This window comes from Eulemur rufifrons, chromosome 19 (genome assembly GCF_041146395.1).
Source record: "Eulemur rufifrons isolate Redbay chromosome 19, OSU_ERuf_1, whole genome shotgun sequence".
Classification (NCBI taxonomy): Eukaryota; Metazoa; Chordata; class Mammalia; order Primates; family Lemuridae; genus Eulemur; species Eulemur rufifrons.
This window is the reverse complement of record NC_091001.1, coordinates 107,145,976-107,160,415: the sequence shown is the minus strand read 5'-3', so window position 1 is coordinate 107,160,415 and position 14,440 is coordinate 107,145,976.

The window sequence follows — 14,440 nt, the reverse complement described above, 5'->3', positions numbered from 1 at the left end:
TCCACTCTGAGTCAATGCCAAATGGGTTTAGTTTTTAGCTTGAATTTACCCGTAAAGGGTAGTGGAAGAGATGATTCAGAAATCCCATTCTGACCTTGTTTACCTCATGCTCAAACTGCAGCAGGTGAGCCCGGGACTCTGCAGATGGGATTATTGCAGAGGGGTGGGTGTGCCACATTGGAGACTGTGTCCACAGGGACAGCATATGCACAGGAAAGGACTCAGGCCAAGGTTTATTTCAAATTGCTCACCAACCTATGCAGGCTGTATGAACAGAACAAACAAAAAAAATGAGGACATGAATTTAAAACTCAGAATGTATAGCAGCATAATTGTGCACGTGATGTTTGGTAGAACCATGGAAAATGTGTGCATTGCATGCGTGGGATTCAGCTACTACTTGATTTATAAACATTGTGGGAAAAAAAGAGAATATCGTGTGTGCTGCATCAAAAGCAGTCGTAGTCTTATAGTTACATGTTTTATGCTTTTCTTAAGGAAATCTTTTCATTATGTCTTTCTTTTGTTCAAGCACATATTGTGTATGCTATATAGGAAAGAATAATGTATGTGATGTTTGAGACCTGTGTTCTAATCCTAGCTCTGATACTAACTACACAGCCCTAGGAAACTTGGTACCTGATTAGGCCAATATTTCTTCATATGTAAAATGGAAGCAAATATTGATATTGCATTTCTTTCAGGAATAAATGAAGTACTATCTTTACAAATTCTTAAGAGTGCCATGTACACTCAAGTGTCTAATATATACCAACTATTGAACAAATACTGAGTTATTCTTCCCAATTCACCCCAATTGTTTCCTCACTCATAAAATTTGAGCAGATTTTGTATCTTATATCTAATTATAAAATTTCCACCAACGTTCCAGAACAATCTTCAATCAAGGGGGAACAAAAGGCCATCTTGTAATTCTCTCTGATTCTGTAAGAGATGGTTACATCCTTTGTATTTTTCATAAAATGTATTTTTTTTTAGTCTGAGGCAACGTTTTTATGTTATATATGCTTGCAAATTTGAAAAGAAAATTGACTTTAATTCATTCATCTGCACACAATGCTAGACATGGGTTGTCAATCATGTAAAGGTGTCTTTTGTTATACCCAAACCACTGGATATTATAACAATTTTTGTATATCTTTGTAAGGAAAAGCAATCGCCATTGCTTTTTACTCTCTCCAATAAATCTCTAAAACTGATGATTGCAATAACTGACAAGTTCTAACTTGTTAAAGGACCAAAGCTCAGTGCAATTTCATAAAACATCTCTGGTAGGATGACTTCCACCGTAAGATTCTGGGAGCCTGTATTTGAATTCACTACAAATACACATAATCTCTCCCCTAAAATGCAAATAGGTTCTCAAGATTCTTTGGAATTCATCTGATTCATTAGTATTTGGTCTTGACATTTTAAAATGACAAGATAATTCCAAATTTTCTTCTCCTTTTGATTATATTTGAACTGTTTCAATTAGATGCAAATGTATCTTTAACATTTATCTTTATCACCTATTTTTTTCCTCCCAATTTGCTGAGGATAGTAGGCTTTGTAGAAAACAATGGTGGCTGAAAGCAAGGAGGTGACTAGAAATGTGTTTTCACACCAGGAAGCAGAAAGTAGTTGCATCCACTCAGCAAATAATCAGAACTGGAAAGCATGACCTGCAAACTCACAAGTTTCCTGTAATTAACGTGGTCAGCTGTTTTGTTCATGGGTTTCACACAACCCTGAGTATTTCCCAGAGATAAGCTAGTGGTGTCATGCGGGTAATATTCAGAGAGAATGAAGATAAAAGAAAGAATGAAGTTCTGTCATTTGTGGCAACAAGGATGAGCCTAGGGGACATTATGCTAAGGGAAATAAACCAGGCACAGAAAGGTAAATACCTCATGTTCTCATTCATGTGTGGAAGCTAAATAAGTTGATCTCCTAGTGGTAGAGAGTAGAATATTTGTACCTAGAGGCTGGGAAGGGTAGGAGGAAGAGGAGAATAGGAAGAGCTTCATTAACAGATACAAAATTATAGCTAGAAAGAATAAGTTTTAGTGCTCTATAGCACTAGAGGGTGACTATAGTTAACAATGATTTATTCTATATTTTCAAATAACTAGAAGAGGGGATTTTGAATGTTCTCAACACAAGGAAGTGATTAATGTTTGAGGTGATGGTTACGCCAATGACTCTGATTTTATCATTACATGTTATATATTGAAACATCACACTGTACCCTGTAACTATGTATGATTATTATGTGTCAATTAAAACTTTAAAAAAAGATAGGTAGGAAAAATGAAATGAGGGAAACAGCATTAGACCAAATTTAAATTAGGTCTTTTATTTTAGTTGGCAACAAAGTTGACTCAATCATTCACAGTATTATCTCAAATTTAGAGTTTATATAAAATTCATACATAATTTTCTTTATATGTATAGAAAATATATAAAATATTGGATATTAGCAGTTTGCAACTTTGGATATGATCCTTAACCTGTCTGCCATTAAGCTTCCTGAGTTATGAAATAGTCATAAGTATGCCAACTTTGTAGCATTTCTTGCTCAAATAAATTTAATGTCTCATGCCTAGCATACATCTGGAAAATGCTGAGACTAATAAATGTTTATTTCTTTCCTTCCTCCCTGAAATCTGTAAAAGTGAGGCTGTACTTCTCTTAGCACACAGTCTCCTAGTGCTACAGAAAGACAGTGAGTCACTGCGGAATGGTCTTGAATTAGTCACATTGAAATAATTCAGCTACTAAAAAAGTATGGTAATAATAACAATGTGCATCATTTTTATGGCACTTGATCACCACAGGAGTACTAAGTGGTACATAGGACAGATACTATTATTATTCCTATTTTATAGGTGGTCAGGACTCAAGGAATCTAAGTAAATGGCCCCTATTCTAGTGCATCAGTTCCGGACCCAGACTAAGGCCTTCTGATTCCAAGTCCACTGCCTTTGACAGTGTCCAACACAGCACAGCTTACACATCAAACCGAAAGAGATAACGTGGCCCTTAAGAAAAACTTAGTGAATAAGATCTTCACCTTTCTGAAACTGTAAAGAAAAGATTTGTTGCAGGGCAGATGCCACCACCAAACACTACAGGACGTTATTACATCTCAGAAGCCATGGGAGTGCACTGGCATTGCCTGAGATCAGACATGCCCAGGGGCCTCCGACATCTGGGGGTGGAAAACTATGTGTTGAGGTCGGGGAGAAGAGCCACTGTCAGCAGGAAGAACCACCTTTATTTCTGCTCAGTACAAAACAAAAATGACATCTGTCAAGGCCATTATTCTTTCAGATGTGGCTGGAATCAGCGAGTGATAAGGATGAGTTTGCAGCATTTCCTTGACAATAAGAAATCCCAACTCACAGAACATGGAGTTTTCGAGCCATGTAGAAATTGTGCATACAAGGGGGAAATAAAAGATGGGACTTGAAATTAAAAGAAAATCTTGGCTTCATACCCAAACTCTGCCCCTCAGTTTCCAAAGCCCAGTTCTTGCAACTGTAAATGGGTCTATCCTAAAAGTAGATGAGTCAATACACATAAAAGCACTTTCAGAACTAGAAAGTACTTTGCACATGTAGGATACCTTTTACAAATTTTTTAACAGCAAAAAATGATCAATATTTGTCCAGCTATTAGTATTAGAGAAATAAATATGAACTCAGGATTCCAGATGATGGTTCAATACTCATTCCACGACTCAATATAGCCACAACAATATAACCAGTGTTGTTCATGGCGCTGGCATTGGCACTGGGATGAAGAGAAAATCACTGAGTAAGACATACCTCCTTTGATCACCAGGCTAGGATGGTCATCTCCACTGCTCACTCAGCTCATGTACTCACCTCTAACACATTACCTGCAACATATTGCGTAATTTTTGTTTTTCTGCTTTTTGCCCAGAATTTAGTAGATTATATACTCCTTGAAGGAAATGCTACATTACTTATATTTATCTATGTATCATCAGTGCACACCAGAAGGTCTGGCCTGAATAGAAGCTCTGCAAATGTGGAGAGAGTGGTCCTTACACTTCAAAGGCTCCTACTCTACTTAACAGGCCAGACTCAAATAGGAACTGCCACAGAGACAAAACAGGCATTAGAGGACTATAGAGGGGTGGGAATTAATCTTTGCTGTGGAGCAAAAATTATGGTGCTCATCATATCAGGTGAAAACTGTAGGAGCAGGGAGTGAGTTGAATAGGTGTCCAAGAAAGGGTCATGTGGCATTAGAAAAGGATTGCATCCTCCTTGGCAGCAGAACAGGCTGGGCTTGTGCTAGAATCTGCACCCTCTGGATGACAGTCCAGGGGCTGAACTCAGCCTTGACCTAAGCAAGGTGTATCAATAGAAGAAAAGGTCACATCTTCACCTATGTCCAATTCCCGGACTTGTTTTGGTGTCACTCCCAACTCCTTTGGCTTTCTGGAACATGCTATGCTGTTTTACTCTTCCATTCCTTGCTACGTGCTGCTGTTTACATGGAATGACATTTTTCAACAGACACCCAGACTTCCCCAACACACATACGCAACCCATTCAAATTCATCCTTAAAACTGTGCTCACCCATCCTCTTCTTGGGTGACTCCTTGCTTAGTCTTGCTAGAGAGATCACTTCTTTGGCCTTGTTTGTGTCACATGGATCATAATGACTTCTTTATACCACACTATACCACGCGGAGGAGTACAGTGTATTCACCCCACGTACTCCCACTGAGCATAATAGCCCAGGGTCTAACGCATAGTTTTTCAGTAGAGAAATGCATAGCAGAATAAGGGAATGAAACTATTGCTAATTGCTTGCTGCTTTAACCCTCACCTGCTTGTGACTGATCCCCAAGGTGTGCTGGAATGGACAAGTTGCCCAAGATTGTGTAGGCTTAGTAATGGCGCCACAGCATTTATACAGGCTTTGGTTACAACTTCAAGATTTTAATTTACTGTTGTCTATATCAACAGGGTCCTGGCTGTAATTCCCCAGTTCAAATAAATAGAACAATCCTTTTTACAGACAACTTAGTAAGGGATTTAGTAGTGAGCACTTTGGTAATTTCCCACCTGCTAACGGATAAACAACAGCAGTCCTAGTATATCCAGGGCTGTGGGCACTGAACAGTGATTCTCTGGCTACAGTTTCTAGCAGTGTATTTACTCAGCTGTTAGTGGGCCCAGCAGCTGGGAACGGGCTCCCCAGTTAGCTATAAGAAAACTACCAGGGACTCATTTATTTACTATTAAAAGGTAAGCACTTGGCAGGGCATCTGGTCCCACTTTCCTAGGTTATGATTGGGTACTCATGAGACACGGTTGTTAGAAGAGAAGCTGGAATATTTAAAATGTCAAATAGGAAATTCAGAAGTTTTAGAATCTCAGCACATTTTTTTTTTTTTTTTTTTTTGTGGGGTAAAAAGGATGTTAGGTAGAATTAGAACACATTTGGAATCTCTGATGTTCCTTAGATGGAATTTCTCTTGAACTTATATCTGATACAGTTCTGTTTGCTTTTAAAGTGTAAGATTTTGGAGGCTGAACATGACAATGGGGTCTCACAAGGGATTTTGTGGGTGACCAATGTCTATAAACAGCATTCGAGTGGGTAGGAAACTACTTGGTCTAGTGAGGGCAAAGGACAGATCTGGGGTTTGACATGTCTAGGTTTTAATCTTTTTTTTTTTTTTTTTTTTTTTTGAGACAGAGTCTCACTCTGTTGCCCAGGCTAGAGTGAGTGCCGTGGCATCAGCCTAGCTCACAGCAACCTCAATCCTGAGCTCGAGCGATCCTCCTGTCTCAGCCTCCCGAGTAGCTGGGACTACAGGCATGCACCACCATGCCTGGCTAATTTTTTCTATATTTATTTTTAGCTGTCCATATAATTTCTTTCTATTTTTAGTAAGATGGGGTCTCGCTCTTGCTCAGGCTGGTCTCGAACTCCTGAGCTCAAACGATCCGCCCACCTCGGCCTCCCAGAGTGCTAGGATTACAGGCGTGAGCCACCGCGCCCGGCCTAGGTTTTAATCTTGATCTTGTCATTTAGTGGCATGACCTTGGAAAAAATCCTGAAACTCCACAAAGCTTTATTTCATCATCTGCAAAATTGGGTGATCGTGTCTACATTGGGAACTCTAAGGATGGGTCTGATGCATCTTGTCTGATGTGGTAGTTGATAAGGAAATACTAAGAAATGGGCCAGAGATTAATTGACTCTGCCTGGTGCCATAAGAATTAAAATATTTTAAAATGTCATTGCACCCACATATTTGGTTAAAGTTTTACATACTTTCTAGGCAGTACAACTGAGTATATGTATTATGTTCCATCTTTCTTGCCTAGGTCATTTTTGGACATGATGTAGAAGTTCCTGAGGGCATAGGTATTTTTCCACCTTCCAAATAACATCTTATTTCTTTTTCCAAAGTAGAATGATATAATGCTATTTAGTGAAGCCCCTTGAATTAGGACATTTCGTTTAATTATAATTTTTAATTTTGGAACATGCCCAACATATCAAAGTATAATGAAAAGGGCAGAAGAACTGAGTTTAAAATCTAGCTCTCTATTATTTATGTAGGACTTAAAAATATTTATTCAAACTCTCTCATTCTCTGTTTTGACCTCTGCAAAATGCTGACAGTAATCATTACACTTCAGAGTATTTTGGGGATTCATTGTTACGAATGGGAAAATTCTAGAGCCAAGTGCTCCATAAACGTGTGCTTCACATTCATTTTATAACCAGTGCCAGACAGAAGACACACTGAAACATGCCAAGTTACTTAACGTGCATTCTAGAAAATGGTAGACACAGAGCAAGAGCCTTTTGGCAGCACATGTGACATGTGGCTATTCTGCCCACAGGCCAAGTGACATCCCCTATGTGTCGTCTATACCTGCCCTGATGTAGACGCCTCACGGTTTCCAAATATGGCTGGGCTGTTCAATTTTTTGGCTTCCTATTCTCCTTACCAGTTTCTTTAATTCATCAGCTTATTTCACACCATCATGCCTTGGCATAAGCCGATGTCTTTGCTAGAATGACCTACTCTCCCCCCCACCTCTCCCTAACCCCCTCTCCACCCATCCCCACATATATTTTTTCATCTGTAAAATATTTCCTAGTGATGGCTTAGGTCTTTCCTGTGGCTTTAGAGTCACTTGCTACCCTCTCTTCACTTTCTAACAACATTGATTGTCTCAGCCTTCCTGGGGGACAGGGCCACTGAGCTTGCTGAGATGGGACTTACAGAGGCTCAAGCGCCCACATCTGATCCACCTGGATCCGTGGAGGTTTTGGTAACCAAAGTAACCCAAGCAGGAGGAATGGGGAGGTTATTGCCTCTTAGGGCCAAACTTACATTTCTCTTGGGTAGGTACCTATGAGAAGACAGCTGGACCATATGGTAAAAATACACTTTGAACTTTTTAATAAACTGCTGAGCTGCTACCCAACATGGTTTAATATATAAATAAATGGAGAGACATACCCTATTCTAAGGCCAAGAGACTAAATATTGTTAACATTGAAATTCTCCACTTATTTATGTATTCTTTAGTTTTTCTCAGTAATGTTTTGTCTTCAGTGTACATGTTATATCTAGCAGATATTTTGCCAGATTAATCCTTAAGTATGCTGCATTTTTGATACTACTGAGATGCTATTACTGCTTTAAATGATAATTTTACCAATCAAATTTCAGGGCAAAAAAGGAAATATGAATAAAAAAATATGACTTCAAGGTTTGCATCTGGTCAAGAAGACAGTACAGGAATAAATATATTCATGGGGAAAAAGAAATAGGTTAATTATATTTATGATTTGTTGAAATTAGTAAAATTTTCAGGTTTGTCCTGTGGGCAGATGAAAATTGGATCTAGAGTAAAAGATAGAAACTCAAGAAAAAATATAAATTTTGGAATCATTCTATTGAGATGATGATTACAGTCATGGGTGAGATTAACACTCTTCGGGTTATATATAATAGCACTGCCTCTGCCTGGGTCTCTTCCAACCGACTCTGAGCTTCTCAGAGATTGGGGCCCCACCTTATCTGTTTATTTGAACTCCAAGCAGAAGGGTTGGCTCGGCATGGGTGTCTCATTCACTCTCATTGGATGTGTGCCTTATGGTTTTAATCCTAGTTTTGTCATTTACTAGTCCTATCACCCTGAATATATTTACCTCTTTGAAACTCAACTTTTTACATACAAGCAAAAAAATGTCCAGTACTTGGTATCTTTCTTAAAACCAAGAGGCACTCAATTAATGGTAACCCTCTAAGAAATTACTTCTATATGTTTGACATGTGTATGACAGTAGTAACTAACATGTGTAGCACTTTCCATTTGTCAGGTACTGAATGCTTAGTATACGTTCACTTCCTTAATCCTCATAATAACCTTGGGAAATAGCTACTGTTATTAGCCACATTTTACAACTGTGAAAGAAGGACTTGAGGGGAGACTGAGTAGTTTACCCACGGCCACAGAGCTGGCGGACGGTAGAGCTGGAATTGGAGCTTAGGCAGCGTGGCTCTGAGCTCAGGTTCCTTATCACTCAACCACATTGACTACTGCATCTGCATGTACATTAGCATACGTTCAGGGCGTAAACATTTTTTTTGCTTTGAATGACAAAAACATGACAATTTTAATGTGATTTTTTTAATTTCAGCTTATTATGGGGGTACAAAAGTTTAGGTTATGTGTATTGCCCATGCTCCCCCACCCCCCGAGTCAGAGCTTCAAGCATGTCCATTCCCCAGACAGTGCGCATCACACTCATTATGTAGGTATACATCCATCCAGTGTGATTATCTCATTATATCAATAGTTTAGTTGAGAGGACATTTGTGTACAGACCAACTGTGCTTTACATATTTCCTGGTTCCTAGTTTTTATTTCATCTGTCATCATTCTATGCACAGGGAAGCATTTAATGAGCTTGGACTTATCTTCAAGGCCAAGACTAAAGATTTTTATATGACTGAAGATTCTGTGCCAACTGAAGACTTCTCAGGGAATAGAAAGAAACCTAACAGGTAGATACTGTTGATATGTATAAAAATCCTCACAAGTTATTTTTCACAAGTACAGTGAGTATTAAAAATTAAGTCCTCTAGACTCAGTGATGAATAACACACCAGCTCCTTCTTGCTTATTTATACATGTTTGGAACTTCAAACTTATATAATGTAATTATCTGATCAATAAGCAAATGCTTTTTGAAAAATAGAACTTGATATATTTTAGTATTCCATGGGCATGAATTTTAGAGCAAGACAAAACTTGGCAAAGGCAATGCTTTTTAAATTTAGAATTATTGTATAGCCTAGAATGGAATGGATTGCATTTTCTCACCTTGCCCCACTTAGATATCACTATTCTAGCTCCATTTCAGGTTATAAAAATCACTTGATTTTACAGAGGAGCTGTTTCTGTTTGTAATTCTTCTCTTCCTTCAGCTTTCATCCAAAGGCGTCTCCCGAGAAGAGCCGCTGCTCTCTCGCACCCTCTCCAGCGAAAGGAAGTGCCCCGCTACTGTGTTCCAGCAAACCTGGGATATGCCTCTATCCAATATCTCATTGTATTAGACCTAAGTGTACAGATCTTTTAAAAGATGGAAAGTGGCATGTACTTTTGATATTCCCAATGCCATTACAGTTAGTTTAGCGTAAAATATTGGTTGCATGTTGCCTGGTGTGCGAAGTGCATCAGGATATTTCTGGAGAGGCCTAGAAGATAAGGGGCAGTTGAAAAGAAGCTAAAAGGATCTTGACCTCTTGTCATTAGCGAGATTTGCATCCTGGGGCTTCCTTTTAACTGTTTGTGTCCCAGTGTGGTGTTGGCAAGTCAGGAGGCAAAGGCAGAAGGCAATCTCTGAGAGCGTCTGCCCATTGTCTTGTCCACACTGCACGCCTCACATCCAGGAACTCTTAACAGAAGAACGGATGAAGAGCTCAGTCAAGTTATTTGAAAGTGACTGTTTCTAAAAAGCAGCATTGTGTAGTGAATGAGCAGTAACACTTGGTGAGGGGTTTCCGGGCAGCGAGAAAGCACACTGCCAGTTTTGACTCAAAGTCAGCTCACAACCTGGCGCTGGGCACTAGAGCAGGCAGAAGAGTTCCGGGAAAAATACTCACTTCCTGGTTTGAGGAATGGGAAGGGGAGCTTAACTGCAAGAGAGAGTCGAGGGAAGCCTCTGTTGTACATTTCCTTTCTCTCCCCAAGCAAGCCCCGGACTTATACATTGTGGCAAAGATGCTACCTTACATTTGAAGTGGTAAAATAATAATTCTAAATTAGAATGCAAAACATTAAGTACGAATATTAAAATCCATGGAGTAGTGACTATGCTAAAAGAAATTAGAAGTATATAATTTAATTTTAGATTGGAAGTGACCTTGTAGAGCCTGTGGTTCAAGCCCTTCATTTTGCAGATGAGAAAGCATGGCCTCAGTGGCAAAAGATGGATCAGTCAGGGAGCGTGAAGCAGGCAACAGTCCCAGTCTCTTAGAATTTGCATTGTTCAGCCTGATGTTCTTTCTGTAATAACATGCAACTACGTTTCAGGATCCTTACACCACAGGGCAGAACTACCTTTCGATATATGACATACATTTTCCCGAACGATGCTAAAATATCTAGTCTCAATACATCTTCATGCCATCACTTTTCTGATGATGATGCTTTAAATAAAAATGTCTAAATGAAATAGGCCTGTTTTTTTCCTTCTAATTTAATTTAAGTTACATTCAAGGAAAGCTACATTTCATTTTCTATAACAAGAAGCCTCTAAAAGCGCTTTTAGAGACACCTCTTTATTGAGTTCTAACCAAGAGTGACCTTGCACTGCGGTCCTTGGGTGATGGCAGTTCCTGCGCGGGCCGGTCACTCAGGGAGCGATTTCAGTGGACTCAGCAGAAAGGCAGAGGAAAGGCCCCTGCTTCACCATTTCCAAATGTGACTATCAATAGTTCCTGCCTCAAATCTCATTAATGTTGCCAGGAATTATTATCCCACCCTCCAAAAGAGAATCCTTGCAATTGACAGGGTATCATTTCTATTTTATTTTGTAGATGAAAAAGAGTCATCTACCACCAGCTTGCAGACTTTTCCCAAGAGATAAGGCTTAATTACATTTAGCAAGTAATTAAGAGGCCAGGCACTTACCCTTCCTTTGAAAAATCCAGAATTTATTTCAAAGCCTTTGCTGAATGCATCCTCACTCAATCCTGCTGGCAAGTGGCAGGCAATAGTATTCGTTTTATATTTTGAGAAGCTGAAATACAGAGGTGTGAGTGACTTCATCAGACAATTGACTTAAGGAGTATGTTTTAAATGAAAAGTGTAGCCTTCATTAATAAATCAAATTCATGAATTTCAAGATTTTCAGTGGAGGGAAAAAAATTGTTTGGAAGCAGAAGTAACTAGACCTTTAAACTGCAGCTCTTCTTCCAAACATTCCCCTTTGCCCTGGGAAGCTATTGGAAATTGCTGCTGCTACTATTGCTCAGGGCTCACACGTTTGCTGTCCTGACCTGGCTGACGTGTGAACATAGGCACTGTCTACATTCTCTACAGCACAGCTGAGACAAGAACAGCATATTCAACAAAATCACACAGAGTTATGTGAAACCTGACAATGTATAGCTTACACGGTGTGGGGTGTACAATCCAGCCATTTCCAGGCTGCTACAGGCAGTGCAAACCCCTAACATGGTCAGGGTGAGATCCACATCTAGACTCAGGCAGAAGCCTGAGCTCCCGCCTGCCTGGTGTACGTTTTCAGACAGACTTCCCTCTCAGGACACAGCTTTTCCTGTGAGTCTTTAGTGCATCCACTTCATGGGAGACAATGCATCCTCAGAGCATATGCCATAGAATATAGGGCCCAAAGTAGAAATCATCACAGTGCAACGTAGTAAGTCCATTGTATATATTTAAAAGACGTCTAAGACCTGGAGTCTCTTCCTTGCAGTCCTCTGTATAACAGACTTTGGGGACATGGATGGTGTACAGTGTTGAATAGTGTCCTCCCAAAACTCACGTCCCTCAGGAACCTCAGAATGTGACCTTATTTAGAAATAGCATCTCTGCAGATGCAGTTCATTGAAACGAGTTCACGCTAGATTCAGGAGGCCCTAGTGTAACGACTGGTGCTCTCGTAGGAAAAAGGAGCCACACAGACACGGGGAGAGAACACCATGTGACAGCAGAGGCGGACATTGGAGCCATGCTGTCACAAAGAACATCAAGGACTGGTGGCTGTCACTAGAAGCTAGGAGAGAGACATGGGGCAGATGTTCCCTCGGGCCCCGAGAAGGAACCAACCCTGCCGACCTTGGGTTTGCACTTCTGGCCACCAAAAGCATGAGAGAATGACTTTCTCCCGTCTGCGTCACTAGGTTTGTGGTAATTGGTTACAGCAGCCCTGGGAAACGACACGAATGGGAAAGATTCTTGTTGAATGAGGACAGGACACATGAGAGGCTGAAGGAGCTTTGCGGTAAATTCTGGTTGATCCCACTTCAATTTATAATAAAACTGGCACAGATTTCATATTCTCTCTCAGCTATGGATACATAAATGCATAAAATATAAGCAAATATTTTTATCTCATATTTTTAGCTCTCTCTATATTTTTTAAAATATTGATTATTTCTGATTCTTAAATTTGCTCTGTAAAGCAGGCATGTGGCCTATGAGCAAATCCATTTCACAGACAAGTCCTCAGAAAGACAAAGTGACTCACGGAAGAGCCCCCATCCCCTTAGTGGCAGAGCTGGGCCTGGAGTCCTGATGTCCTGCTTTCTAAGTATTCTCTGAGTAACGCAGTCATGGAAATAATATCTTCACCTGATGGATTGGGGACTGAGGCTCATAAAGTGACTGTTACTTGCCCGCGTTCACCCACCATACGGCACAGACAGAAGGAGGAGCCAGAGCTTTCTAACAGTAAGGCCTGTGTTCCGAACTACCGGGCTCTACTGAATCCTAACATCGCCTCTGTGTGTGTGTGTGTGTGTGTGTGTGTGTGTGTGAAATGATGAGATTCAGGTTTTAAAAATGTTCCCTGTGACTGCTCATGAACTAATTCTATAGCACAAATAAAAATAGAAAATATTCAGTTGTTTTGATTATATTTGAATGGAATGTTCCAGATTCATTGCAAATAGTTCTGATGCCTCAATGAATACAGAATTAGTGTGGTTGAGTTGGGATAACAATATTTAACCCCACTTTAAATATTGCTACTTCGTGTTATTTTACTTAAAAAGCTTTAGCTTAACTGAACGCCAACTGAGATGAATTAAATATCCTTCAAATTACTCAAAATGTATAAAACCTCAATTTGAAAGGGACCTCAGAGGTCTTCCTTGCCCACTGCAGTCCACACTTGCACAGTGATAATCCAACGCAGACGTGGAGACCTCCCGGGACATGATTTTCACTTGCCCCCAAAGCAACCTATTCAAATGTCTGATGTCCTTCACAGTTAGAAAGCCCTTTATTGCACTGAGCATATTTTCTACTTACTGATCCTATTTCCACCTCTTGTTTCTAAACAAAATGCATCTAATCTCCCCTCCACTTAAAAGCCTCTAGGAAATGTGAGCTTTCCCTCCTGCTTGGTCAAATTCTTTCACCATTCTGGTCCCTTCTTGATTAATGTTAATATTTATCTATTCATTCATTCAACAAAAATATATTGGACAGAAACCATGCTAGAAATAATATTCAATATTTATATAATATTTATCCTAAGACAAACATTGCTCTGAATGCTTTATAAATATTAACTTTTTAAGTCTTCACAACAAGCCTATGAGGTAAGTACTATTATTTCCTTAATAATACATTTTGAAGTTTAATAAATATTTTTTAATAAATGAGTGAATAAATTGATAGATAAATAAATGGATGTACAATAAAAACCTTTCATCGTATGGGTCATTACTGTTGTGATTTTATGCCCAGTGGCATTATACCGTTATGTTTACTGCTTAAGCCAAAACAACCAATAAAGATATCCAGAGTCGACGATGCCATTAGGGGCACTTGAATTCTGAAACAGATGCCTCATTCAGAATTTTCCTCAAGAAACTGTTCTCCAAGATCCTCTGGGCCAAAAGAGCCTCTTCTGAAATTATTCAAATGAGTGACAGGAGGCCTTGTAAAACCCAAACCCACCGTGAAATGCGTGATGCCTGCCTAGAGGCAGGAATTTTCTATAATCAACACCGAATTCCACTATAAAAGGGATCCTAACACTTAGATATATTCACCCTGGCTCTAATTAGCTCAAATCCAAAATTAAACCTCTAGCTTATCTGTTTTAGGGCTCCTCAAACTCTGGGATGATTGCTGGTTGTGATTTCTGTTGCCATGATGA